This window comes from Cyanistes caeruleus, chromosome 3 (assembly GCF_971803275.1).
Source record: "Cyanistes caeruleus chromosome 3, bCyaCae1.hap1.1, whole genome shotgun sequence".
Taxonomy (NCBI): Eukaryota; Metazoa; Chordata; class Aves; order Passeriformes; family Paridae; genus Cyanistes; species Cyanistes caeruleus.
Genome location: NC_141703.1, coordinates 15,177,496 through 15,204,950, shown reverse-complemented (window position 1 = coordinate 15,204,950; position 27,455 = coordinate 15,177,496). Strand labels below are relative to the sequence as shown.

The following is a 27,455-nucleotide window of genomic DNA, read 5'->3' as shown; positions in this document are numbered from 1 at the left end:
GGTTGAGGTTTTTTGCAGGTAAGAGTTTGGAGTATTTACAAAGATTTACAAAAATTTATAAAATTAAAAGATAAATCAGAATATAAAGTGACTAAACTGTATGCAAAGTGCTTAAATGATATGCTAAGATGAAAACATACATCAAGTCCAGGACTGACAGCACACTTAGCCAACACAAAGAGGCCAATTAAACATAGTGGGTCACTAAGCTTTGCAGTAAGGAGTGCTTAGCACAGAGATCTGATCCTGTATTCAGTATTTTCTGTCAAAATTCACCTAACCTTTCGCAGTGATGTGTGGCAACACTACACAGGTTGGAGGGAAATTCCAGTTTGCACTGGTGTCTCCTTCCTTTTGTGACCTTCATGGCCCACAGAGGAACAAGTCAAGAGACACAGTTAATATTCCAGTCAACAACAGCTTTCACTGCTGTGACAAGTCTGCCCCTGCCCTCCCCCCAGAGGAAGTCCTGTGCAGAAGCAGGACTACAGGGGAGAACCATGGAGACTCAGCTGGTGCTCCCCTGGCACGAGGATTATAGAGCCTTTAGACACTAACAGGACCTTGCACATACACATACCCTCAATACACAGTGTTTTCACTGTTACCAGAAGGCATTTCAAAGACCAGACACACTGGCCCAGCACAGAACTTTTTAAGAAAATACAGGTACTTATCAAATGACATTTCTTGGTGTATTTCTGTAAATCCTTCAGCCATCTGGAGAAGACTGACTTGACTCAGGATAAAGTCCAAAGCTGGCTTGTAAGTGCTAGTCAGTAATTCAACATCAGTGTCCAGATGCTTTCTGAGCACAAAACAAGCAGAACGTGATTTTAAATGTTTTAAGAAAAAAAGTGTTGCTTATATTTGTCCAAAATGACAGACATCTGTTAAGAGGCTCATATGGGTCTTCCACCACAGTGTAAGAAAAGCTATTTGGTTCAAAGGTAAAATTTTTTTATTACTTTATTCCTTCTGCCTCTGTATACTCTGGCAAATGATTTTGTAGCACTTTGCAAAGCAAATTTCTCATTTACAAATAAGTACAGAGCTTGAAATCTGGCCTACAGATCTTTATTTTTCTGGTAATTTAAATTCTTCAAACAAGTGACTTAAAAAAACCAAAAACCCTCTACAGGGCACTGAAAACCTCATTTCTTACACATGGCTTTGCCTTGACACCAGATTCTCTGCTGAAGTGTTCTCAGAGGTCAGTCATTCAAACAATTCCCTCCTGAAAGTGATGAATTTTAGGCCATGTAACATAGAGGTGAGCTTTTACTGTGTTCTGTGACATCACCTGGTTTTATTATCTCTGCAGGAACATAGCACCCTTTAGATTGTCATTTAGGATAAATTTGGTTGACGTTGACTGATGGCTTCAACAGCTAATTATTGGTGAGAAGAAAGAAGGATAGACAAATAGGTGTGAACCTCTACATTTCATTTCTTTTTGAAGAAATACAGACAATTGAGCTCTTGAAATTGTAGGAAGACACTTAAAACGTGCATCCAAACCCTCATTCATTTGCATACCTCAAGAAATACAGCATATTCAAGTACACAATGCCCTACATCAATAAAGGTTTTCTATCTTCAAGGTCCCAGCTACTCAAACATGATGGCCTTGGGTAAAAAGAAAACATACAAGAACTCAAAAAATAAATTAAAACCCATGTAAGTTTCTAAAAAGAAGTACAGAATACTAATGTACAAATACAGAAATCTGCATATTATGTTTTTTGATAACCTAATAGTTCAGAGAAATAGCTCTAGCTTCCTCTGCATGTTTTCTTAATAACTCACCTAGAACAAAGTAACAATAAAAATGAGAGGACATAGATTATCCAAAAAACAGACTTAAATACACGGTTTAAATATTTCAGGAAAAAGACACAGGATATCTTTTGTCTTGGGTTGCAATGCAAGATGTAATCAAAAGTATGTATTATATTACCATCTGCTAAAACCAGGTGTGGCAGTTCTTTATCTCTTCCATGACCCACCTTCCCTCCAGGGGGATACTTTCTGTTAATGGGCCACTGAGTCTCCCTGCATGCATGAAATTACATCATCCCAGTGTGAGATGCTCCACCCAGGGGGAGGAGCCAAAGATTCCTACCTGGATATAATCTGAGCCTCAGAACACCACAAGTAGTCTTTTTTGAATGGATTCCCAGAAGAAAACAGAACCCATCTACACCACCACTGGACCTCCAGAGGAAAACTACACCCTTCTACGACTGCAGCCACTATTTAATCAGACTGCTATCAACACCCTGACCAGCAGGATATCATGTTGTATTTTGACTGTCAGTGGGATTTTTTTGTTTTGTTTTTATACTACTGCATTTTTATTTTAATTTTCCTAGCAAGGAGCTGTTATTCTTATTCCCATATCTTTGCCTGAAAGCCCCTTGATTTCAGGATTATAGTAATTAAGAACGGGGTGGGGGTAGTTTACATTTTTCCTTTTCTAGAGAGGTTTCTGCCTTCCTCAGCAGACACTTGTCTTTTCAAACCAAGACATATACTGATATTCATCTAATTAACTGCCTGACATTTAAACTGACAGGCTTAAAGAAAGGCAGAGACAACATATAAAATGGGAACTGTAAAAGAAGCTTAATCCAGTGTCACAATATTAAACTGCCAAGATAAACTGACCAACAATAATGGCAGAATAATTTTCAGTGGTAATGTCTTTTGGGTCATTTATAAAAAGCAGAATGAGAAATGGAATGCTTGCAGTTTATTAAACATGACTGTTTAACTAGAGAAGTGGAGACTGACAGATAAGTTTGAAAAAAATACTTGCAGGAAACATACAGAGCTCTAAAAGGAAACAAAGAGTATTGTTTGCACAAGTGAATAGTAGCATAAATGTTTAAGATTGATAATGGCTGAACTTCCACTCAGCCTTCTGTGTGAGATGCCACTGAATCCACCAAATCTAATCATGCAGCCTGAGTTTTTTGGCACACAGATTTATTTAATGCTGTGACATAATCTAGTAACACGTGGTGTGGATGAGTTTGTGGGGATAAAAAGAAAGCTTTTCAATAGAGATAAATGCATGATGAATGTGAGGAATCGCATACACTTGGCAGGCAATACTTTGTTCTAACTAATTTCGAAAACACTTGAATGATGATTAAGCAATTAAATTATCTACTTGTAATACAACATAATTATACATTTTAGAAGATAGAGGCTAGTTGGCTCTAATGTGCGTTTAGACTTTGTAACTCTACAATTAGCCTTTATATAGGTTAGCTGGTATTTTTTATTTAAAATTTATTTTTACATTTTCTTGTATTCTTTGTTCTTCCCACTCCCCCCCTTTTCTGATATGTTGCAGTTGTGGTTTTAATTAAACAATTACTGGCTGAAAAGTCAACCTGACTGATCCTGCGAAAAAAATAAAGTAGCTTTATCTGGCACCAAAATATAGGAATTTACAGTCAAAAGCTTAAAACTTTGCACCAAAAAGTCATAAAATAAGCCTGGTTTAGTTCTTGTAATGACCTCTCATCACCTTTCCCTACCCCAATTTCAACACTAAATCCCTAACTAAACTATGTTCTTTCCTATCTGATAATTTTTCTTTTCATGTCACAAAACCAGTAAGAAAGTTCTAGCTTTGTGTAGTACTTCAGTTCTTGACATTTGCACCATTAAATCTTGCAAGTTCAGTAATTCATTGTCTGAGTATCTATTTTTAATTTATTCCTTTTATTTGCTCTTAACATCTCACTCTGGTTTCCAGTGAGACTGTTCCCATCTCAGGCTGTCAGAGCTGACATTACAGCTACAGAGTAGAGACACATACAAAACTTTCCTCATATCAAGAACATCATCAATTATTTAAAACAATTCCTATTCTGGATCCCATAAAACTAACGAAGTTTTTATTTAAAAAATATCTTCTCAGCTATACCTCAGGGATAAACCAGTACAAATGTGCAACACAGTTATGGCAATACCATACAATTATCAGTGGACTTTTTTATCTTCCATCAGTCTACCAAGTTTATTCAAGTTAGACTAACTTTTCATCACTTTTTTTTGCTGTTTGCAATATAGTTATTTAGGATTTACCACATATAAACATGTCCTATTGCTATGTTCTATCTCAAAAATAAATGGGCTGCAGCAGGTAAGTTTCATATGACTGACTGAAAATGTCCCATGAATTATGTGATCTAAACTAAATTACAAGTGATAAATAGATGCTAAACGTATTAAAAATTGCTAAAGGTATTAAAAATTACTTGGAAACCCCTTAATTACAAATTTACTGTTTACAAACTGCACAGATACTGGACAACAGAAGGGGTTAATCCAAAGGAATTTGCAAGCAAAGCAAAAACCAAAACACACCAAGATCTCAAGAGTCCCCACAAAAGCCGAGGTCCAAGCACCCTGACCAGTCACACAGTTTAAGATCTACTGGACTGCACAAGAGTTTTGGGTAGACTGAAATTACCTTGTACACATCTGCCCTCCACATTAACTCTTTTATTGAGAGAGTTTTTACAGAGGACACCACTCCCTTGAAGATGCCTGTGGCACGAAGAAGAGGCCAATGCCACACGGACGGACCCAAACCGAGGTTGCAGACTGGTTTAGACTCCGGGCTAAGTTGCTGGCAGCCCCATCTCCAGCCCAACTCCTGCCTATCCCAGCAGGGTCCCTGGATTCAGCTCACCACCCTACTGGCATGGCACTGCTTTACCCACTCTGCAGTGCTGAGGGAGAGAGCACAGGAACTGCTGCATTATTGCCAAAGCTCTGAATTACTTCTTTGTTCCACATGAAAGAACCGACCAAGTGCTCAACTCCACATCTCTGTAACTCACATCCCAGGACCTCCTTCATCGTTCTTGGAGAGCACAAGCTGCACATCATCACTGAACAGCCCTGTAAACCCACAGGACTTTCTCCCAGGCTCCTTTCTATTTCTCATCCCTTTTACTACAACAGAAACCTGCATGCTCTTTACCACTTCTGGCTTCCAAGAATCACTAACTGACATAAAATAGGATCATTTTTCACCACATTAAACAACAACAATTAAACAACAACTAAAAAAAGGTAATGGAGTGATAACTAGTCTGCCCATTAGATAACAACTGAGTAAAACAATAGCTATGTCAATAGCAAGTAGTGTACCAGGTTTCAGGTATTTTTAAACACAAATGTCTCATCAAGTCCAACTGTTATGAGAATTGGTTTAAAACAAAACGAGCTTTGTATAGTGATATTTACTTCTCTCTCTTGTTTTTTTAACACGAAATTGTGAAGTACTTTTGACAGAAAATTAAACTGTTGAAAAATGGTAATAGTGCATTCTTCTATTTCTATCTTACTAAGTAACACATGCCCACTACCCTTGCCTATAATCATGCTGGGTCAAACACTTTATACATAAAAGAGGTGCATAAATAAACAATTTTAACACACAGAAATGGCTGCTGGTGCACAAGTAACCAGAAGCCAAGAAACCATCATTTGCTCACTGCACAGAGGCATCAGCTGCTAACAGATGGTTAGGAAAAGTTATTCAGCTCCATTGTGCACATCCCAAGAAACCAGCAGCCATTCCTGCTTAATAAGTGAGAATTGATCACATAAAAACAACTTCAGGGGAAAGAAAATGTTAAACCTATACAGCTATGTTTTGGGTCCCCTCACCTTGCTTTATATTAACCTCTCATCTTCTTCCTAAGTTTTTGGACATACTGCTCATCAACAATTTCCCAAATAAAGGCTGGAATGTCAATGAGAATCATCAGGTTTTGAGAGATTAAATGAAGTATTTTTATTTTGCCACCTTAAAAAGCAAGAGTTAGGACGAAGGGTGTTTTGAACACACATCCGCTGAAGGGCAGATTCCTACCCTATGTAATCCATCATGCCAGTTCACCTAAAAGATCAGGGCTACTTGTCTAATAAAATCTGCAGCTCTAAAATCCAAGGTGATAGATAGTTAAAGATTCACATATTAATGTAAACAAAACAAAGGAGGACAACCTCATACAAACACAGCAAGTTCTGAAATTGATAAAGGTAGAGCCAGGAGGAAACATGAAAAGTTTCAGTTTGAAAATAGAAAGCATTCAAGGTGAAAATGAAATCAGCCTGCTTTGCAAACTCTCATTACTAATAACATAAAGATCTAACCAGATGGGACACAATATCCTGCACAGTGCAGCTGAGAAAAACAATAGCAGGGAAACAAAATCATTCTTCTTTTCCACTGTAATACCACAGCCAGCATTAAGAGTTGTTTTCAGAAAACACTCTGCAGGGTTCATTTTGAATAAAAAGTAAAGTATAGCCTCTCCTGAGTCTTGTCTATAACTGCCACACCACAATTATTTCCTCCTCTCTGTTGAAGAGGAGCTCTTAAGGATGTTTCTGACAACCACTTAAGCAAGCAGCATGATAATCTCAAAGACAATGCTCCTAAACACTATTTGAAGAGATCATATATGTTTCTCTCATCTCATGAAGTTAAAAAAAATTGTGAATAGAGGCTATTCAGTTGCATTCAAAATTACTTTGGACAAATACATCTGCAGCTAGTGATGTTGGCAACTGAGCTTCCTTCCTCTCACTGGAAGTGGATGCAGATTTTTTCTAAGCACTTTCCACACTTTGTGAAAAATTAATAGGTCAATTACGTGATTTATACAAAGCTAACTTCTACAGTAGAACCAGTGAGTAGCACTCAGTAAATTATTTCTAGGCAAAAATATAAATACCTTGTATAGTGAGCACATAATTAATTTAAGATTACTTTTCTCAATGGCAGAGTTCTATCAGAAGTGTTGACTGTTACATGAAGAGCCAAAGACTGGATTAGCTCTTACTCAGCCATTTTAGATTGATTTACAGCATGAAGAGTAAATAGTGAGATTTAGAAAAAGATTTATGTGTGACTAGATAAATAAGATTCCTCCCACATACATTTATATGGTCAAAGGGGGAGGACAGAAATTGAAAAACAAAAACCATGAAAACTGGAACAGTTTTCTAAAAGCAGAGTGATAAATAGCAGCGCTGCATAAATATCTATCTTTTCAAATACTTCTTGTGTTTGTTTATTCATTGGAGATCTCATGGCAGGCTTATTTAACCTTGAAAATTGGTGAGCATCCTGGCTTGGAAATAGTCTTATGGGCAGGAAAGTTCTCTCAAGTCTCAATGGAAAAAACTATTGCCACAACCTCCTTGTGCAAGGCAGACTGGGAATTGGACAGATGGGCAGCACTGAGCATGTTATAGCCATGTTAAGAATTTTGATGTGTAAAGAACAATACACATATTAAGCTTCAGTGGCGGTGAGTGCTACCCTAAGCTTATTTTTAGACTTTATCTAGCAAAGAAAACAAGTTGTATTTATATACATGTGAGAAATACAAATATGTATACAATGCTTCTGAGCAGACACTTCAGTGTTACTAGGCTCATTACTTGTTCCCACCTTTATGGAGTGTGGCTGTAGAGAACATGAGTATGCTGAGTACTGCAGATTCTCCTCATTCTAAGCAGTTTTCCTCTCTTAGGATTAAAGAGAGAACAAGAAATATATAACTATGCCCTCTCCCTACCTTTCCCCTTCTTTTCTGAAATAATTCAAGTTACATCAAAACCAGCTCCCTGCCTTCAGGCTCTGCCTATGCATATATGCCCCTTCTCTGGCACGCCCCACACCATCTCAGTTCTCGGCACAAATCTTCATGAGCTCCTGTCTCCCCTCAAAAGCTTCCCCCTCAAACAGAACGCCATGTGCCACAATCCAGCAGGCTGCTCCTGCAGCCCTGGGGCTTTCAGCACAACTGTCCTGCACCCCACCATCACGCAGACCTCCCCTGACTCACAAGCCGCCCCAGGCAGCTCCTGGGGGATTGCCGGGGCTGACATCCTTGGCAGGGCAGGTGCCAGCAGCGCTGTGCTGTCAGTGCCGGCTGGCACGCTCCAGCGCACCAGCTGCAAGCAAACCCACGCACCCCCCACACACACGTGCTGTTTTGGGAAGCTTGAGAAGCCCACAGCCAGAAAACAGACATTTTTCAGGACCCCGCACCCAGCCACTCCATTCACAAGGGAAAGTGGCTCGGATACTTCCATGGGCTTTGCCACAACCTCTGCCAGCCATAAGGCTGGCGCTCCTGGCCCAGAGCAGCTCCAGGCCTCGCAGAGAAACTGTCCATGGGCTTTCCTTACAAAAATCACACATCAGCTCTTCCTCCAAAACTTCAGTTTTGGTACTGCAAATATGTAGTTGGCTTGTTGCTTTCTAGAGCTTGTCCTCTGAAGGGCTGTAGGTTCATACAACCACAGCACTGCTCAGGGAGAAAAGGATCTCATAAGATCATCTGGTCCAATATTCTGTGAGAGAGGGAGCCTACATGAGATTACCTAACATCCTATCCAACTCCATCTTGAAAAAATCCAGTGACAGGGCCTCCACCATGTCCCCCAGGAGCTTCTTACAGTGATTATTGTTGTCACTATAAAAAAAAATATTTTTTTTATCAAGGAAAAGCCTCCCCAGTAGCATTTTTTTTTTTTGCTTTCTCCAGGTAGCTACTTGAAAAGACAAAGTTTCCATTCTCTTTGTAGCCATCCTTTAAGTACTGGAATATGGTGATGAGGTCCTCCTGAACCTTCTCTTCTCCAGGTTAAGTGCCTGGTCTCCAAACAGGAGGAACAGAAAAACAATGCCTGCTGATATCCAATGGGGCAGAAGAAAGATGTGAGCAGAACACCAGGTTACAGCACAGATGAAAGGGCAGAAACAAGAGGTGGATGTTCTTCTCCTACTAAAAGTATAGAAACAGACCTGCAGTGGGGTCCTGGAGTATTGTATGCAGGACAGCAGCTTCGTCAGAAGCATCAAAATTATCTGAGCCAATTGTGTTAATTATAAGTCAAAGAATTCTCATATTTTTGCATGTTTGGAACAAAATACAAAAGCACACTGCTGATTTTTTTCACCAGTGTGCATTAAGGCAGGACAGACTTAAAATGACAGTAGAAAAGAACACTTGTTTCCTTACAGTAGCTGACTAGATTGGGTACTATTGTATATTTTATTTAAGAGAGGTGCAAGCATAATTTTCTCCAGTATACCTTACACTAAGAGTTCCTTTGTTTTCCAACAGAAGAAAACAGAGAATCAATGAAAACAAATGTATTATACAGTATTAAAATATAAATATTTTAAAGCTCACGTTTCATAGAACTTTATCTAGGTGCTCCCTGACAATCAGGGAGAATCAGAATCAGAAACATGTTTTGTGTTCAACTGACTGGGAAAATAGGCTTATTTTTGAACTAAATTAGTCCAAAAATATTTGATGAAAAATGTCAGTTATTAAGCAGTATCCAGATGTCAATATAGAGATTTTAATACTATTTTAATAATAAACTATTCCATAAAAATAGCCTAAATTTAGACATTTTTCCCTCTAGTGAAAAACTGTTCTTACTCTATGTCATGGAGTTACTTTACCTTTAAGAAAGTTGGAGTTGCTGGGAACTGCCTGGAGTCTTTTCTCCTGACCAATTATCAGTCATTGCTGAGAACTGACATCAGTTTAGGCCATTGAAAAGTGGGATCAACTTGTGAACCCTACCTTAAAGTGTAGGCCAGCCTTCCTGGCTGTGAAGAGTGGCGGAGCTCCAGGCCTCCCGTCCCTGCCCAGGCCATGCGGCCGGGCGGGGATGGGGCCGGGCCTGCCCCGTCTCCCGGCCGGGAGATGGGGGGGCCTGGGGAAGGTTTTCCCTGGGCCGGGCTGGGCCGAGCCGATCTCTGGCTCGGCTGCAGGTTTTGCTGTAACTAATTCACTAGAAACCGCCCAGTGAAGAAGGAGAGAGGCCCTGGACTTGCAGCGGGTTGGAGCAGCGACTACACGCTCCAGAGCAGCTATGAAGATCTTCCATCGCAGACGGCTCCAGCTCCTGTTCGGCAGAGATCAGCGAACCATCTACAAAAGCCTGGGCAAGATGTTAACTCTTTCATTACCCAGATGAGACTTGCGGATTAATCTTTTTATCCAGAGAGAGAGAGAGATCAACATGAAAAGAGACTTTATAAACTACCAGTGACAGGAAAGAAAAGAAGCTTCAAGAAAGGTAGAGAATTAAGAAGATGCTTTAATTAAGCTGAAATATCTCCCTGTTAAAACTATGGAGATGGACAATGAAGTCCTGAAAAGAACTCCTTTAATTCATGATACAGTATCTAGAGAGGAATAAAGTGTTCAAAGTGTAAATTTGAGTAAAAAGTAGAGTAATTATGGTATAGTGAAGTGCTGGGAGATTTGAAGCCTTGAGAGGCAATGAGAAAACTGTTTTCTGGTGAAGCTCACAGAAACAGATGAAGACAACTTTTTTGCCTTTGAATAACTTATCCTTAAAAATGCTATCTCTAGACTCATGGCCCATACATACTTCAGAGTGATGTGAAAATGGGAGGAGTGAGCTCTGATAATAGCACCTCTGGGCAGCTAACATTAGTGCAATGGAAAATACAACAAAAATAGTTTTCTTGTGAGAAACTCCATAAATTAACAGGAAGAAACTTCTGTTTCTCTACAAAGACTGGTGAAAAGACTGTAGCAAGAATTGGGACTGTTTTAACCATCAAAGTTCCAAAGTTTTTGTCTCTGTTGTCATGTGAACAAGGGAATAGTGGGTAGATAGTGGATGAAAAGGTTTTTCTGGAAGTTTATTCTGGTGTTCTTATTATTGTAGTTTGTCAATAAACTTTCTCTTTTTTTCCCTTTTAAGTTTTATGCCTGTTTCGCTCTTGTTCTAATCCATATCTCACAGCAAGAAGTAAGTAATTTTCTTAGTTATTGGTTTAAAACCATGACACTCTATGTTTAAGAATTCTCTGTATGATCATTCCATCATTCAAACTTCACTGAGGAATTATTATTCAGCTACAAAATTAAAATCCAAACTGATCTTAAATCTTATAGGGCTTTTAGAAATCACCTGCTGAATTTTATGCCTCAAAATTCTAGATTACATAATTTCCTATATAAAAAGTGCACACCAATATTTCAACATCACACTTCCATAAAATCAAGTTCCACTGGATTCTAAAATATACATATGCCTCTATTTTTAAACTTCCAAGTCATATCTTAATCAAAATGTACATAGGAGGACACTTGAAACAACATTAATTTGTTATACCCAGTTAAACACTCTTCCATAAATAATTCTCTTGTAACTGTAACAGTTAAAACTATTAAAAGGGAATACTAACACCATCTCTTCAAGATCAATTGAAATGGTTTGGCTAAAGGAAATGTGACAATCAGAAGAACAAGTGAAATTTAACTTGTATTTTTTTCTGCAAGCCTTGCCTTACACTTCAGGTCTATATAAGCATTGATATTTGACTGCTTAAGGAACAAGGAAATAATAAAAATGAAGTTTAAAAATTTTGAAAGCAATGTCGGTACACTAGAACTACCTTAAAGCAACGACTGAATTAGTTTTTACAAAGTACTTCTGATTAGTTCTTGAAACTGAACACACACCAACATGACACTGAAGTAATCTGCAAGTATTTGGCATATCTGAACATCCTTGCAATGACCTGACCCAAACTAGAACAACATCAGTATGTTTTTATCTAGAAGGATTCAAGGATACATAGATGATGCACTGGGCATCCCTTTTATTATGACTAAAGTTGGGTTATCTTATGGCATTACTCAGATTTCTAACTCTATCTGGTTTTATGTTTTCCATGAGAGGTAGAAAGGTACATATGACTTTTTTTAAAGTGTATACAACTATAACCTTAACTTCAAATGGATCTTGTCAAATTTGCTCATTGCCTCCTTGAACAGAAGAATTCTCAGATTGTTTCTACTTACACAACCATCAAGTCCAATATGTGTTTCATTTCTAAAGTGTTCACTGTATTTCATGGAATAGAAAAATCACTGATAACAATTTTGAGATTATAAATGTAAACTACTACATCATTCAGAAATAGCACAGTTTATAACTATGATGCACTGGAAAACCATCTCACTTTCTCATCCTTGGCTAAACTGTTTTGACAGTCTCTGAATCCCCTTTAAGGAATATTTCTTCCCTTTTTCACCCCATCTATACTCATGTGCAAAGACATTTAATTCTGTGAAGTTACCATTTCTGAGTTGTCGAATCTCTCTGCTTTCAAGCTTTAAAGCCTTATTTACCACCTTCTAAACAGCTTCTTGTCATGCTACACAGACAAAACAACCATAATTTCTACTTCATACATTGTTTTTCAAGGCAAGTCTTTGGATACCAAAGCCACTTCAATGCAATGCTCAGAAACTGAGGGCGACAGGCTTGCTTGAGCAGAAAAGCTTTGTAAAGATGTAAAAAAAGTTGCCCTTGATAAATGGGATCAGGAGAGGGGAATGGCTCGGGGGTCCTTGCGGGCACTGCAGGCTCTTCTTGTCAGTTGTGAGAACTGAGAGAGCAGAACAATTTAGGGACCTTATTATTGGTTCAGCGAGCAAAAGGAGCTAACACACACGGAGCAGTCCCAACTTACAGGCCAATTAAAAGCTTCATATTATTGCACTACACCACTGAAAGCAAGATGATGGAACACAGACAACTTTGAAGATCTGCTCCTTCTTTATAAATAACATCAGAATAAAATTTTTAAAAAAAGCAACAAAAAAACCCATACCGAAAAACCCACCCACAACAAAAGAGTTCTTTCAGTCACTAGATCTGCAGCCATCATTTCAGTACAAAAGGATGCCCCTGAGCATCTGTACACAAAACATACACTTCTTTTACTTGGTGAATATTGTGATTACCTTAATGCAGCTAATTTGGAGTGAGCCTGCACACAGTCCTTTAAAAAGAAAATTACCTCTTTGCTAAAGAAATGTTTTCATAGCACTTTACAGTCAATTTCAGAACAAATTCCCCTTGGCAGTGAGTAGTAGTAGGCTCTCATCTACTATACATAATTATAGCACACGAGATCATTTGGATGCTGTTGCTTCTATGCTACAGCAGCTTCAAACTCAGTTACAAAAATAACCAACATACTGGGCATTATTTTCCTAGGGCAATAGGGCAATCAAAACCAGCCACACTTAAGCAGTGAAAATCAGCATAGCTACATATCTAATTGGAACCACAGCAGTGTGAGAAGTAACTATTACTTTCATTTCAAGATCCAAGCCATGGGAGAGGGAAGTGGGCCAGTTTACAGCAGCCGAGCAAATGGTGCTTTTTGATAACTGCCTTCTGGTGCTCAGAATCTAATTTCCATACAAAAATACCCAATTTTTTTGCAAGTGGAATGAAGCTTAATAATTTTATATATATGCCCTAGTCAACTGGCTTGAGGAAGTGTGGATCACGCCTGTTTGTTTCACAACATGTGGGCTACTGATTTGGGCAACAGGAGCTTGTCTCTGACTTCATAATTATTAAAATACATTAGGTTTATCAAATTATGCAATTAAACAGCAAAACAAAAAAATCCCATCATGAAGTGTCCTCCAGTTCTTCCATTATTCATTAAATCAGAAATAAGCAGCTCAACATAAGGCATTCAAGCTGTTATGAAATTCACTTATTTGTAAATGACAAATGAAGTTCATTCTCAGTATAACAGCTTTTCCCGGGGAGTCAATTTATTTAAAAGAAATTAAGACATTACCATGCCGAGACATAGTTATTTGATTTTGTAATCCTGTAATTGTAGCCTGAAGTAGAACAGCTCTGCTTTTAAACTTCTACAGCAAAAAAAAGACTTATTACCAGTACATTGTAGACCTGAGATGTGCTCCAGGAGTAAGGAAGGTCTATAGGATCACATAGCTATGTGCCTTTATCCTGCAATAGATCTGCACAGTTGGAATCCCCCAGCCCCAATCAGGAAGGCTCTGTGCAGGTGCAGAAATCCATTAATGGCCACATGCAAGGCTGTGTCTCAAAGAGGACTGGCTTGCTGCCTGTGACAGCTGGAAATACCTCCACACCGCTGCAGCAAGGCTTGTGTTCAGACTGCTCCTCTGAAATCTATTCGGGAGAGTTACTTAATATAACGTCCCAGCAGTGTGCAGCTACGGTGCAGGGCTGCTGGCATCCGAGAGGCAAAGAACAGAACAAGCCATCAGAGCCCCTACAGAGTCTATGAATCTACAGCACTCATGATTTAGTATTCCAGTACCAAGGTGACGAGTATTCTATGGATAGTTCATGTAGATTACTCACCCAGCAAGTCTGTCACACATTCAAGCGTGGTATTTGAAAATACTAGGGTTGTTTTCTGACTACTTTTTAAGGCTTAGTAAGAAAATTTTCATCCTACTCACTGTATCAAAATAGCTTCAAGTAGAAATATTTGGCCTTGGGAACAGAATTACTAAATTGTGTGTGCGTGTAGGTACACGCAATCCAGAGTGTGCCTAACCAAAATAGCTCAAGCCTGCAAGCAGCAGATCCTATTTGGAGATTTCTATTTTACTTAGCACAAAGGCACAGCTGATCCCTCACCTTCTTGCCCTGGAAAGGTTACTGTACACCAACTGGATAAGGCAGAGAGGTGTGGAAGGGCCACCCTGTGCACTGCTAGCGCAAGCAAAGTGAGAGACACCCTGAGCAGCACACCCAACACCACAGCACTTCTGCACCATCACCTCTGCCCTGGAGTGATTTGTCAGATTACAGCTGGAGCAGGCACTGACACATGGGAGGGAGGTGACATCACAGCTCTTTAAAGCTAGGAGGTAAGTGATGACCTGCCTAAATCAGGGAAGTTTACACCTAAGTCACATAACCTGATGTTCCTGATCTAGGGTTTTGTTTAAGGCTTTAATTTATTTAATTAATCATATACTTAAATAAAATGGTATGCCTGAGTATGACAATCAGTTTCTTTCAGACTATTATATCTGTTGCAGTATTTTAACTTTATCCATCCAAATGTATGCCCTTTTCATTGAATCATAAAATTGTTCAGGTTGGAAAAGACTCCAAGATCGAGTCCAATCTTTGACCGAACATCACCCTGTTAACTAAAGCAGTCATTTCTTGAACACATCTAGGGATGATGACTCCACTTCATGAGGAAGCCCATTCCAATGCTTGACAACCCTTTCATGAAGAAATTCTTCCTAATATCTAACCTGAACCTCCCCTGACACAGCTTGAAGTCCTTTCCTCTACTACTGTCACTGGTTGCCTGCCAGAAGAGTCTTGACTTCCACCTGGCTACAACCTCCTTTCAGGTAGCTATAGAGAGTGGTAAGGTCTCCACTGAGCCCCCATTCCTCCAGGCTAAAGAGACCCAGCTGCTCTTCATTGACTTACTCTCCAGACCCTTCCCCAGCTCTGTTGCCCTTCTCTGGACATGCTCCAGCCCCTCAATATCGTTCTTGTAGTGATGGGGCTGGAAATGGATGTAGGACTTAAGGTGCAGCCTCACCAGTGCCAAGTACAGGGGCACAATCACTGCCCTGGTCATTGCTTGAGAATATCATTGAGTGAATCAAAATCAATGGCACAGATGGCTCTACAGGGCAAGGAGGAAGGGCTTTTACTTGAAGCAACTGAGACAAATTTTACTTCTTTATCTTATTTGAGAATGCTGAGGAACACATAATAAAGCAGAGGCATCCTCCATCATATGCACACAAAAAAGTCCAGACCAAGCTAACTATTCCGGCATATGGAACGTAGGGAAGAAAAAGCATCATTTTGAAAGCCTCCAGAGGCAAAAAAAGCTTTTAAAAAGAAAAAAAGGAGCAAATAGTGTATGTGGGAAGACAAAGTTAGGGCATTATGAGGATTTAACTACATGCCCTTCTAGTTTGTATTCTCTGCAGTCACTCAAGCCCTAGTTCAGAATATTTTACAAAACCAGTCAATCTTTTAGAGCACTCCAGTGAAAATTCCCTTAATGCGCACATCCCAGAGGCCTAGAGGGGTTCAGAGCACTGTGCCCCTTTTCAAGGGTCAACATTTCAGTTCTTTGATATCACTGTACTTTTGCATGCTGTTAACAGTAATTCTTCTGTGGGTCAAAAAAGAAAAGCACAAGAAATAGTTTGCATCATCATGAAATGAGCCAAACTTAGAGCTTAGTACAAACTTAGTGCAGCTTTAGGCTAAGGTTAGTCAAAACAGGCAGAACAGCCAAGCTCCAGGAACCAGGGCTAGGCAGAAGGTTGTCTCAGGGCTGCATAGGCCGATAAATGGGATTCACCACCAGGAGGGGGCAAAGTGCTGTTGCCTGCGATGTGGCAAAGCAGAGAGGGGATCTCCCTTTCTCCTTGTCTTGACTGAACAGGCATTCACAAAACAAGAAAAAATGCAATCCGGGATGCCAGCATTTTAGACTGTGCTCCTATCCTGTCCAACTGATATAAGAATTAGAAGCTAACTTCTGTACTCTACAGAGCTATTTGAAGGAAAAACAAGATACCTATCTAATAGACATTTAAGAATTAGAGTCCAATAAGATACTGCTTCATCAAACACAGTTCAAAATTTAACAAGAGCATGTAGATTGGCAGAACAGCCAAGCAATGCTCTTGATTTGAACTTGAAACCAATAGTGCCAAGCATGGAAATAACATGCATGGATTGCTTTCCTTTGCAGAGATCAGTTCTGGGACATACACAACAGTACAGAGAGGAGATAAAGATGTGGACATTTTGACAAGGATGAAAAACAAGCAAATACAATACTGTGATTGCATTCCTGAAGGTGAAAGAGGGAGAAAAAGCATATTAGGCCATGCATGCAAATTTACACGCAGGAAACTGATGGGGGGGAGGGGGGGGAAATCAAAAATGGAAAATGGAAGTGTTGGATGGTGTTAAGGCTTCAATACACTAGCTCCACTTATCTTGGAACTTCATTAAGAACTGGCTCATTTACAGTAAAAGCCATGATATTTGAACTCTATCAGAAACACCATCTGCTTTACTTAAAATGTCAACACAGGACAAATAAATAGCCTTCTAAAGCAAAAAACAGGACCCAATCTGACTTGACTCTATACCACTACGCAATTACAAGATCATCTGATTACCTACATGTTTTTCTGCTCAGGAGCAGAATTCATGTTCTAGAAACAGCATTACTGCAGATGTTTTGAGACAAACCACAAATAATATCTTCTTTAAAAAACAAAAAAAATTCTGGCTTCTGGAGGAAAAAAAAAAAAAGTTGTTTAATCTTGATTAAAACCACCCTAGGATTTTAAAGGACAACTTTAAAAGTCCCTTTGAATGTAAACCAGTAAGAAAGAATTAATTTTGGTATGGAGGATTACATTTATATCTGATTAAAACAGAAAATATTGAATAAGGAAAAAAAGGCAATACTCTCTATATAATTAAATTTTCATTCTCAAAATTACTCCTAGCTTTAACAGATAATTGAAAATCTCTGCAAGTCTACACTATGGTTACATATTTATGAAATGGGACACTTAATCTGTACAAGAAAAAAAAGCAGAAAATACAGAGTAGACTCAGATTTTACAAGAGGCAGGCTTGGCAAAGTTTTTCTTGTTGCGTGTATACAGCAGAAAGTTACCTTTCAAATTGATTTCAGACTTCACAGTGCAAACAATGGCTAAATGCATTTATAACAAGCAACCTTTTCACATATGCCAAATTCTGTAGAGAGATCAAGTTTTTAAAATTATTTGAAGTTACCATCAATAATTCTAACATGACAGATACAGTTTCTCTTTAAAAATAAATCATACATCATATTTAGGAAATATTTCTATCACACGCCCTTAATTACTGTTTAAAAAAAAAAGTTTCACTCACATGTATACATGATGCATAATCTCCCAGAAAACCAGCTTCTGAATGATCATTTCAGATCATTTCATTTCATTTACTCATTATTTCATTACTCAGAACAAAAGACTTTTCACAGCTACAGGCAGCTTCACTAACTGTGAGGATATGGGATCTGAGAAGATCCCAGCCAAACCCATCCTCACAAGCTCAGGAACTTTCTGCAGGGAAAGCTGTCACCCCCACAAACAGGCCCTCCTCACCACTTCCCCAGTGTTACTGGGTAATTCAAAATACCTCATCATTTATAAATTGTCTCCCACAGGCATCACTCCTGACATCTACCTGTACCAATGGACACTGAAATTTTATCTCATTTACTGCTCAGTCAATTGATACTCATTTTTATAACAAACTCTAGTGCCTACTCTACACGACTATTCTTTAACACCTTATAAACAGAAGACCCCATCACAGTATTCACACATTTTTTCACATCAATCCTGAAATCACTGGACAGTAAAGATCTTTCAAGATGTTGAGATGTTTAGTGTCTTTGATGAAGGTTTCTACAAACATCTTTTAGAAAAGCCAAGCATACTCATCCTTTTGGATCACTTCACCTTGCCTATTTGCTGACCTTGTGAGAAGCCCAAAATATATTCCTTTACAGAAAGCTCAAAGGCTCTTCCCAGTGTATCATATTTTGCATACTCGGTTTTATGGTTGAAAACTTTCATTTTTCATTCTTCAGTTCTCTAGAGTTTTTAAACATTTGTATTAAGGCTAATTTCCTCTAGCATCAAATATAATTCAAGCAATAGATTAAGGTATATTCCATTTTAAGGAAGACTTGGACAAGAAACATGCCTAAACCCCTCCACACACAACACTAAAGTAACTAAGCTTCAGTGATACAGCCTTATGTCTCTTGACTGTTCCTTTCACACATGGACCGTTTAGCCATCTACCACAAAGCCTGGCAGGGTCTGTATGAAGGGTGACATGTTCACTGTTCTTTTTACGTCTTTTTTTATGTCTCTGCCAGTTTGCCCCTCAAAAATATTTGCCTTGCAATTATAAATTTTTTAAAACTTTCTGGAGATTATGCTCTCTTCCATGGTTTTGTTTGGATACATTTCCCCCTTGTTCCTTTACTTTCAATATACTCCTTTATTCTGCTGTTTAATCATGTTTTAAGCATTCAAACAAAATACTATTTTGATAGATTTTGTTTTTTCTTTGGGAGAAAAAAAATTCTATTGTAGGAAAAAATGCACAAAGTCTTTAATATATTAATATTTGGCTCAGAGATGCACTGTGCATTAGAAGCATAAGATAAAAGGCAGTCCCTGTTCCTCACTGATTATAGTTATAGTAATAAGGCATTAAAATTACATAAGGCAGCTCTGGCAGGAAAACTGGTCAAAGATTAAATACTACCTGTATTTAGCAAATGATGCAGAAGAAGAGGTTTCACTTATTCAGAGTTTTGGAGCATTAGTAATGGCATCATCTCCAAAGCATGGGGCTACACAGCCTACTAAGTCTGTGGCTTTCTAGTTGTATCTGGAAAGTAATCTTACATTTACCAGGAAGCACATAATAAAAAAAGATGTGCCCAATATTGAGGTCCAATAAACAGAATTAATACACTATGTTAAGTCTTAGTCTTCATGACTACCCTCAGTTTAGCAATAAAAGTACCCTACATGGATAAATAATTTGTATAATCAAAACAAAACTCAAAAAAAAAGCCTGAAGCTTGAGGATTTTTAGGGTTTTTATAAAATACTTTAAAACCTTGTCTCAAACGCTTTGCTGGATGACAGACTTCATAGGAATCCATGCATGTATGGGTTTACCCTATGCAGACTTTTCTAAAACAGGGACTGACACTTCTCATAACCTCTATCCTACGTTTCTATTTAATTACTATATTGCAAAAACCTAAGACTCCACAATGTTTGCTTAAGTGGCACATGTTGTAACCTCAATGGTCAAAGGTTATAGTGATATAAGGTATATACGGGACAGTAATTCTTTTGATGATTAAAATAAGATTTAAGAGCCAGAAAAGCAAGAGCATGACAAATATTTTCATTACACATCAACACATCTATAATTGAAAGAGAACATCCTATGAAATTTGCCTGCTTTCTTAAATGAAGAAGAGATTTAAATCAAGTGATAAGTGGTTTGAATGATTACCAACAACCAACTCAGTGGTACCAAACCAACAGCCACATCCTGCCCATCAGACACGGCACACAATGCAAGCAGCTCTCCCTTACCTAGATGGGGCATTTCAAGTCACACACCAGGGAAGGCCATAGGTGTACTGAGGAAGACAGCAGCTTGGAACAAATGGCTGCCACTGGAAAAGTCCCACCGACTGCATCTCTCTGAGTCAACAAAAGGTTTCTGAAAAAGGCCCTGGCTGAGCCCTGGACCCATGAATTGCTAGCCAGTAGCACCACACTGCTACAGAGGGGAAAATGTCAGAGCAGACTGGCACTTCACCTTTGCAACAAAAACGGTAAACCTGACTGTAAACAGCACCCATCTTCCTGCCTCTGGGCTCACAGGCAGCAGCTTCACCAGCGCTCAGAGGGGCTAAAACCTCCTGTGCCTCTTGGGCAGCTTCAATGCCTGAGCAGTACACACTAAAGCAACTGCTACAGCTGTCAGCATATCATGAAGTGGATGGCAGTCACAAATTGTCTCATTTACAGAGCAGTACATTAGGACAGGTACAGCACCTCCAGTGTACCAGGAAGGTGAGATGCAGCCTAACTTCAGTTGCCCAAGAAAACAGATGCTCACCTCTGAGAGCCAGCAGCTCTCAGCTTCCCTCTCACTTGACAGAGAGCAGGGGTACTTCTCAGACCTGTCACCTCCTCCTGAGGGAGGAATTTAGAAGTGCCTATTCCACTCTACTCAGAGGGAGCCCAAGACAACCAGGGGTGACAGATGTCAGATGAATTCCTGCAGAGAACCTAATTGTGCAGAGTAATGCAATTTGTGACCCCTCCTCTCCAGTGAGGCATTAGAGCACATACTGGGAATGGGAGGATTTTCTACAGATATTTTCAAAATACCAACTGTCTTCATTTGCCTGCTTATTAACAGCTGAAAAATGACACTGTGTATGTAATGGCAAAGGAGGAAGTTTTTATTTAAGTTTTTTTTTTTTTTTGGGCATTAGAATCTCAAAACTATACATTTTTATTGATGACAAATGAAAAACATTAAGCAGCTGAACATAGAACCCTTCACGGAAAGGACATTTAATGATGAGTTTTCAGGTAAGGATCAAAGGCTTCTAAAAGAGCTCTAAAATCAAGGTTTCTAACAGTTAGACTATCTAAAGCTCCTATTTTTCCATTACATATTACCCTACACAGCACAATCAAGCCTTTGGGTTCCTGAATGAAGGGAGCACTTCTACATAGTCAGAGGAACAGACCTCAAGGGAAGGAAAGGACAAAACAGCAGGATTGAGAAGAATGGAAGGAACCAGCTAAAGCATCTTAGCAAAGGAAATTAAATACTAGGTATTTAATTTCTTAATTATCTCCCTGGACTGCTAAAGAGATAAAAAAACTCCAAGAGATAAAAAAACAACAGACTTTCAGGTCTGGTTTCATCAGACCTGAAACATTTAAGCAGAATGCTTAATAGATGAAGTGAACCCAGTTCCTGATGTAACACTAACAAATCTGCACTTGACAGTATCTTCTTCACCTGTGACAAGCTTGTGTAAATTTTCATTAGTGGGTACTGTTTAGCAGTTTCAACAAATTAATACAGTAATAGTACCAGCTTTCCAGCATGCACTTCCAGGTTCAGCACTTGCTCAAGATGAAGGCTCAGAGCACCACAAAACAGACAGCACTCATGCATGCCCTGTTAACCGCAGAGATAAGAAACAAACCCGAAGAGAGTTCAGAGTTTTTGTAGTTTAATGAAAGCACAGCAAGAGCAATGCTTGCAAAAGGTCATGAGGAAACAACAGCAGTGCAGTAATGCCAACATAAAATTCTTGACCTTTATTTAATCTTAATCCCATTATTATTTTTCTCATCATGACAATAAATCTCACTGAACCGAAGGGATGCACACCATTTTCTTTCTTGTGACTCTGTGTAGAAAAATTCCAAGTACAAATAAACACAGGACACATCAGAAGAACTTTTATGTGTACATATATATAAATATATATATATAGGCGCACATAAAAACTGCAGAAGTTAAATCTGTTACCAGAAGATGAAAAATAACAAACAGTAAGAAAAAATAGTCTTACTGAACAGCATTTTTCTTTCTGTTTACATGCAGGATTAAAGATCATTAAGTCAATGCATCTAGTAGATGTTTCAGTATGCAGCCTCAAACATTGATTTTCTTTTCCAGGATCATCTAACAGAAGCAGGATGCTCCTTTTAAATGATCCTTTCTTGACTAAAGGAAAGAAAAAATCAATACACAAAACCCTTACATTTTTACATTTATAAATACACAACAGGATGAAAATTGATGAGTTACTCTCTAGTAATGACATTTCTTCACAGAATAAGAATGTCTATGGACTCTATTGTTTATGTAATGTATATCATTCTTTATTAAGCATGTGTTTGCTCAATTTTAGCTTAAGTGTCTTATTATATATTCTCCATAGTTTTTCAGAGCTTCAACACTAAAATGATACTTCATTCTTAATCTTAAGTCAGCATCTCTAAAAACAAAACAACATACCCACCCACTTTCCAATGTCTCGTCTCCTCTCCCTCACCGTTTTTCTCCTTTTAGAATTCAAGTGATTGAAGAGCTCTATGCCCTTCTAGAAGCTTAAGTCACAGTCACTGATCAGCAAACTTGACTTCCTCACAAAACTCAAATCCCAGTAAGTAAGCTAAGTAGAAAGGGAAACAACAGAACAAATGTCATGAGTTAGTGACTTCAACTAATAAAGATTTTTTTACAGTAGATACTCAATATTGGAGGAAAAAAACCTCAATGCATCATAAAAATGATTAAGGAAAATAATACAAATTGCTCATGATTGGTAACATACATAACAGCCATGTCTTGGTAGCACCAGCTATCAAAGGAACATATTACAAGTAAACAGCACCAAATAATGCACTTTTCTCTTGTTCCCACACAAGACATCAGAGCTTCCTACCATTTTGCCCTCATTGACAATGTTCTTCAGAGAACAGGCAGCTACACAGAAAAATCACTGGATAACTTGCCAGAACTTACCCAAGTATACATGAAACAGAGCCTTGCTTGTTTTCAGAAGAACCTAGAAGAAAAATTACCTACAGAAAAATTAGAGAAAAACTGGATCGTTTCCTTACTACTGACATCAGAGCTGTCAATCCTGGGCATGCTACCTCAATTATGGTTCATGTCAGTCATGCTTTAAGACTTAGGCTACAGTAGTGTTAACAAAGGCATAAAAATCTGATTACTTTTTCATTATATATTTCAAATGCAGGTTTTTGAAACTGAAAGCTTTTCATCATTGCAGTAAATTGAGGTTAACCCCATGCTGCCTTGCAACTGCTTATACAGCAACACAAGATCCATCCACAAGACATGTGGATGCTCAATGTCTCAGCATTGAACTGTAGAGACCTCACACCTCCTCACCTTCCCAAAATCAAGTACAAGATTTGTCTCTGTTGAGCTTACAGTTTCTTCCCTTATCACCTTCTCTAAGCATTCAGCTACCTTCAGCTTGACGTTCCTTCTCAAAAAAATAGTTTCATACCTATTCCTTCCAACTCTTCCTAAAATAAAGTGGGTTGTTCATACTGTCCCTGCCAACACATACTGCTCCGTAGTCCACCCCCTGCCTCCACACACATGTATGAGGACACAGTTTAAAAACCTCCTCTCCCAAAACACATTTGACTACTACTCTCATTCTGCCAGTCAAAACTTCAACACCTTTCACCTCGCTACATTTTAAAAGATGAGACATGAAAACAGTAAGGGAAAGCTCTACCTTTCTCAATAGTTCTCTGTTCCAAAGTTTAACCTTCCATCTCCTACATGTCTGTGCTGTACACAAAAATCCCCTCACTCCTCCTGTCTGCAATTTTTTCTGCCAGCCACTTTAAAAAGCAAACATCCTCATGCAACAAGCAAAGTGGTAAGAGCTGATAGTTCTTTATAGTTAGCAGGCAATCTGTACAGGAGTTAAAAATATATCCTATTTTCAAAGGTAAAAAAACTTAACAGTATTTTACATAACACTCAAAACATGACCTTATTGCCCTCCCTTATTTATATTGCACTGAACTTTTTGTCAAGTCAAATAAAACAAAGCTAAATAACAGGAACATTTTTATAATTACTTTGAAAGCTCCTAAATCTGAAACTAAGCAGTTGTACTTGGCCTCATAAATTCCCTTCCCCTCAAATTTGCTGAAAAAAATCTGCCCTTGGGCATTTAAGGCTCTGACAGTGGGTTCCAGTTATGGCTCCCAGCAAGAACCACAGCTCAGCTAAGCAAGAGAAAAGGTGTTTTTCCAGATAACTACTGCATATCCTTAATTATTTTAGTAACTTAAATCCTGAAACAGTGAAGGACGGCATATATGTGCTCGGAACAGATCTGGTATTTGCTGATGCTGTAGGTGGCAGCAGGATCTCTTACTCTCTCCTAACTCTGGCATCCTCCAGAAAAATCTTAGAGAAAAACAGCAAAGCTGTCACTGCTTTAGTGATACAATACACTTGACACGGATAAATTCCTTTCTACTAAAGAAATGGCAGAAGCCTGTAGCAGCAGAGTCCCTGCAAACAGTCACAGCAACATGCCTGCCTGCTCGTTTAGCTCCAGATGTGCCCACAGCCTGGTGCCATATATCCCACCATATCAAGAACAAAAAATCCAAGCTTGCCAAGTGTTATGGATGACATTTTTACTTCTTCCAGCAAGCTTTCATCTGGCATTTTTCCTTGACAGAGGAAAGTCTCAAATGAGGAAAGTGGACACTGCATCATGTTTTTCCATGAAAGCTAAGCAAGCAGTAATGCTATTTATCTTTACTATACAGTGCAAACCTAGGAACTATACAGTGCAAAACCTAGGAACAAATTAAAAGCAGCACATGAAAAAAGAGCCTTGCCTGCCTACTTAAATGCACTTACTAGACTTATAAATTGATTAATATTCAGTAATTATTGCAAGAGTGCATTCAAAAGATTGCTATCTCCAGCATTTACAAGGAATCTGAAAACTACATACAATGATGATACACATCAGCAACTCTCTCTTGGTTTAATTACTTTTAAAAATCACGAAGTATACATCCAAAACATATATGAAAGATACAAAAAAGGGATTTTTGTTTGGCTTGGGGTTTTTTGTTTATTTCTTTCTAATACCTGTTTTGTTTTCCTTTGCTAATCTGGAATTCCATCATTACAATTCTGTTTAATAAAATGACTCACCAGGATTGCTTCATTAGGTGAAAGTAGTTTTGGATGTAAGCACAGAAAAATCAAAACCCATCAATGGGTTCTACACTTCTAAACCTGGAAAGACGTGTCTTAACTTCACCCAGTCAGTTCTTGCAACATAATAGCAAATATTCACCCTGCAAAGCCAGGAACCACACTAAAACACTTTTCAAAGTAAATGAGACTTTTGAACTTTTATTCCCACCCTCTTGTCTAGGGCTTCTCTAGAACCTGAACTGAGTTGACCAGAAGTACCCTGAGCAGTGGTTGCCACCCTGCAATACAGATACAGCAGAGTAAAAGACCACAGGTGCCGTGTGCCAGTATTAAAGGCTGGGCCACAACATCCTGTGTGTCTGTAACAGCAGAAACCAGCTGCTGCCTCAAGAACCTCAGTTCTTATGCATCCACTTGTCCTTTTCTCCTCCCCACTTCCACGTGTCACAAACCCAGCTGCTCCTTCTTCAGACCAATAGGCAAGGAACCTTGTGCGTCTGGACTGCAATTGGTTGGTCTAATAAGAAGAGGTTATCTGTCCACAAACCCTGCCTCACTGGAAAGATACATTCATCCCAGGATTCTCAGCAAAGGCAGCTGACTGTGGAGCTCCTTGCCAGGGCTGATTAGACACAGACTAACGGCGGGCAAAGTTCAGGACACACCTGTACAAGGAAAGGCCTTTGTCTGATAGTGGCAACAGAAAGTAGCTCTGCTGAATGTGGAGCCCCATATCACCAAACACGCAGGCTGAAAGCCAGCACTTATGTGGGAATCCAACACTATTCCAGAATTTTGTTTCATACCTAGATACAAACCTTAAGATACAGTCAGGGCTTGAAAAACCTGCCTACCCATAGCAAGGGAAAAGAGGAGAGAGATGAGAATGTTGAGTTGGCTGAAGAAATAGAAATATTTTGGAAGAGGACAAGAGGAGCCAGAGATGCAGCAAAAGCCACATCCTGTCCTGTGCATGTAAGAAGAAAGTCGGGAGGAAGGAAGTGCAGGTCTGCATGCACACAAGAAGGCTTCTCCCTGTACCTCAGCTGACAGGAGAAAGAAGAATGGATTCATCTGGGCTAACAGACAGTGGGACAAAGAAAATTACAGGTGCATCATCACAAACACAACTATACCCACCTTCTCTACCACAATGAGGCTTAGTGCTATAAACAAAACAAAAACAAAACTAACAAAAAAAATCTCACTTTTTTTTTTTTCAGTAGGTCAGCATCCCAACTTCCTGAGAATACAAATGAGTTTGAAATTAAGTTCTCACAAACAAACATGCAAACATTTTGGTATTTCTTCTGTGCATAGGCAAGAGGACCATCTGACTGGCAGAAAGAAATATTTTTGTCTGTGCTTTTAGTACTTTTCAACTTATGTACTAAACATTTCTGAATTCAAAAGAGGCTGGTGGCTAGCAGCAGAAGATGAAGAGATTCTTGTGCCTGATGAAACATTTGAAGATTCAGGGTGATATTACTTCAGTGTAACATTACACTTCATTAAATCAAGAACCAGAAGCCAACCTGTACCACCTTCTTAAAGCAGTGCTAGATGATGCGCACTTGAAAATCTTTTTCTCTACAAATCTGACATCATCAGTTCTTACCAGTTTGTGTAAACCACTACACAGGAAATTCCCAAAGACCCCAAACTGCATACTCAAAGAATGTCAACTCTAGCTCCACCTAAAAATTAATATTTATATTTATTTATTTCACTGCTCCTCAATAAAAGCACTTGGCATCTGTCAGACAATGATGAAATTACATTTTTTTTACTGAATGACACCCAAAAAAACCAAATTTGGTTTATTCTGGCAAGGCACAAAGTAATGGACTAGACTACACAGCTGGAAACAGATAGGAGTAGCTGAATGCTTTCAAATCTAAAACGCTGGCATTAAAGCTAGCTTTTAGCTACTGAGCAGTTTTCCATATTCCTTTAAGAATTTTCTTTCTTGGAGCTTTTTAGTTGTACAAATTTATGAATGACTGGATAATATGATCAGCTTAAAACACTGCTCCTCAGAATCAGATCCAAAAGCTCTCAACCACTGGGGGATGAAGGTCAGAATAGGAAAATTACATCTTCCAAGTACTACTTTATACCATGGAAATTTTGACCAGAATTTCTCAATA

The 27,455-nt window shown here is 38.8% G+C and overlaps 1 protein-coding gene across 8 annotated transcripts in view; it reads right to left on the bottom strand.

Annotated features, from left to right (window-relative positions):
- The window catches only part of MAP7D2 (MAP7 domain containing 2), an 84,143-nt gene that overhangs the window by 47,046 nt on the left and 9,642 nt on the right, over window positions 1-27,455 (bottom strand). The window contains exon 1 of one of the 8 annotated variants that reach the window (XM_086879933.1): window positions 22,589-22,741. The exons of 5 other annotated variants lie outside the window; for them this stretch is intronic. The gene's annotated coding sequence lies outside the window, so the exon portion shown is untranslated. Of the gene's footprint in view, window positions 1-9,653; window positions 10,009-22,588; window positions 22,742-27,455 lie in introns of those variants that run through there. 2 more of the 8 variants (XM_086879932.1, XM_086879930.1) reach the window with 2 other exon arrangements.